Source organism: Gossypium hirsutum, chromosome A12 (genome assembly GCF_007990345.1).
Source record: "Gossypium hirsutum isolate 1008001.06 chromosome A12, Gossypium_hirsutum_v2.1, whole genome shotgun sequence".
Lineage (NCBI taxonomy): Eukaryota > Viridiplantae > Streptophyta > Magnoliopsida > Malvales > Malvaceae > Gossypium > Gossypium hirsutum.
Window position 1 is genome coordinate 93132537 of NC_053435.1, and position 3016 is coordinate 93135552.

Below are 3016 nucleotides of genomic sequence, written 5' to 3' on the forward strand. Positions count from 1 at the left end.
ACACCTCGCATCCTCGAAAATAAGCATTTTTAAAATTCATATTGTGATTTAAAAGGATATTCCGTGATTTAGGTTAAAAGAGAAAAATCGAAACCCAGTAAGTTAGGGCACGATTATCTCGAATTACCAAATACGAAGTATTTACTTTTATGAAAGAATTGTTTTGGGTTAAGTAAAATTAGTACAACATAAGTCGTACTAAAATGGGATAATAAAAGGTGCGTAAACGGATACAAGTTTGATATTGATAGACATAACAGAATAACCATAGATGCAGATGTAAAGGATAATGATAAGAGCAAAAATAAAATTAACAAATAAAAATAATAAATAAACTAGGAAATATTCGAAATTAAAAGGAACTAGTGATAAATAAACAATTATTACGTAAAACTAAAAAAATGATAATATAACAATGATAATAATATTAATAGTAATGATACAATTAATAAGAAGAAAAACAATATATTCGAAATAACAATAAATAGTAATAATAATAATAATAATAAGTTAAATTAATTGATAACGAAGTATAAATAAATAAATATGAAAAAAAGAGGATATAATATAATATCTATATGAAATTATTTTAATAATAAGATAATAATAGTAGGGATAATAAAGGTAATAACAATATGTTAGGTCATAATAATAATAGTAATAATATTTAAAATATATGTGTATATAAAAACAGTAGTAATAGAATATGCATATAATAATAATAATAATAATACATTAAAATATGTTCATATCAATAATATTAGTGAGTTAAAAAAGGAATAATGGTAGTGTAGTAAAAATAATAATATATAAATAGAGATAATAGTAGTAAATGAAATTAATAGTAATAATGTTAATGGTAATATTAGTAATAAAACAAAAACAGACATAACAATAAAAGTGATAATAATAACTACTGTAATAATGACAGCATAAAATTAATGATACAATAATATAAAAATAAAAATAATACAAATAAATAAGTATAGAAAGGAAATGCAATTTTAATGGTAATAATAAGAAAAATAATAACAATAGTGCAGTAATAATAAAGTGATAACGAAAGTAAAAAAAAAAACTATAATACTAGAGTATAATAATAAAATAAATTAATAAAATTATTTAATTTAATAATAAAGGAGCTAAATACTCAAACTAGGGACTAAATTAAACTTAAAAAAAGGAATTCGGGGCCAATTTAAAAATAAACAAAGAGGAAGGGGACCGATTTGAAAGCAAGAACAAAAAGGAGGGACCAAATCGGGCAATAATCCCTCTCTTTAAAACGCGCAGTACTACCTAGGACCAAAATGAAAACCATGCACAAATTCGGGGCGAATTTAAAAGGAATCAAAACTTAATTGCAAAGTCACAAAAAATGGAAGGACTACACGCGAAAATATCCCATTTGTAACGAAAACACGCGGATCCTCAGGTGTCGGGTCGGGTCTCGTACGGGTCACGTAAAACAGCGTCGTTTTGGGGCTTATGGGTGCCAACCAAAACGACGTCGTTTTGTATTATCTATATAATTTAAAATTTTACTTTTTGAACCCATTTGTTGTCTGTTTCTAACAAAAAACTAAACTTTTCTTTGCTCTCTCTCTGCAGATCCAAGTCCGGTCAGGCCCCGGCGAGCTGCCACCGCCCTCCTCCGCTCTCCATCGCCGGCGACTGCCGTGCACGGCGGTTGGAAGTAAAAAATTTCTCTTTTTTTTGTGTTTTAAAATGTATTTACTTTTCTTTTTGTCTATATTGCCTATTTATACATATATGGGTATAAAATAGGACGATTGGCCATGAAATAACAACGAAAAAGAAGGAAAAATAAAACTAACCACCTTAGGACTACGGCTTCTGTTTCTGAGGGCTTTGGGTTTATTTTGATGCCTTTTCTCTTATTTCTTGAGGGCTAATAATGCTGTTTTTTTGCTTGAATCTATGTTCTTTTTTTGTATTTGAAAAAATGTCCGAAATTACAATGGTTTTGGATTCGGCTTTAAATAGCCGTTTACATGCCTCTAATCTTGCTTTCTCTCTATTCTTATTAATGTTTGCAAGTACCAGTGGCGGTGGATTTGACAAGGGCGATGCTACAGGCGTCGTCAGAGGCAAGTGGGGGTAAAAGGGGGTTGACCGAACGGCTAGGGTTTTCTTCTTTTTTCTGATTTTTTATTGGGCTAGGGCTCTTTTGGGCTTGGGGTATTTGGGCTGTAATTTAATGGGTTTAGTGGGTTATTTGGGCCCGCAAATTGGGCTTGTACACAAATAATTAACACAATTGTTTTAATAATTGACATGGATCTTTTTAAAACAGTTATTCTAATTTTGCATGCCAAAGTAAGTTTTAATTATAATAGTATTTTAAAAAATTCACGTAAATAGTTTAATTGAAATAATTAACAATAATATTATTTTTATGAATCTGTATTGCTTTATATACTTGGTAGATATCTCCCAACACTTAAATCACATAAACTAGGGAAAGTGAGGAAGGGCTGATACCAAAGGTAAGACTAAAGTAGTTGAAGATTAAAACCTAAGCAAGTGTTAAAAACCTTGGAAATTCGGTTTGTGCCCTACAAGCTTTAAATTATAATGTTTTTGAGTTTAGATGTTTAGGTAATTTCACAGTGTATGACTTAAAATTATAGTTAGTAATAGTATTACTAAATAGCGTGTACAGCATGCTAAATGATAGGTGCAATGATCAAAAGATAAAATGTTGGTGCCTATGGGATAAGGTAAGTATATCATGTAGCACTAATATAGTACAAATTGTTATATTGAGTGAATTATGGGTTTGATTGTAAAGATATCATTGATTATGTTGGAATTGAAAATATATTATTAAAGTTAAAAGGATTAAGAAACAACATAACTTTTGTAACTTAAATAATTGAAAGAATAATATAGTAGTTATTATCAAAATTCTAGTAATGCACTTGTAAGCTATATATGCCATAGGATCATGTAGTAGTATTGCATCTCTGTATAGGTTAGTACTTTGTGCTTT

At 28.9% G+C, this 3016-nt stretch overlaps 1 long non-coding RNA gene across 2 annotated transcripts; it reads left to right on the forward strand.

The window, feature by feature from the left end:
• The first annotated feature begins 1192 nt into the window (after positions 1-1192).
• Positions 1193-2314, forward strand: LOC107940638 (uncharacterized). Of its 2 annotated transcripts, none has more exons than XR_001695483.2 (2): positions 1193-1696; positions 2062-2314. It is a non-coding gene; the product is annotated as an uncharacterized lncRNA (long non-coding RNA). The 2 variants fall into 2 exon arrangements; XR_005906349.1 differs by having other exon boundaries at positions 2068-2314.
• The last annotated feature ends 702 nt before the right edge of the window (positions 2315-3016 follow it).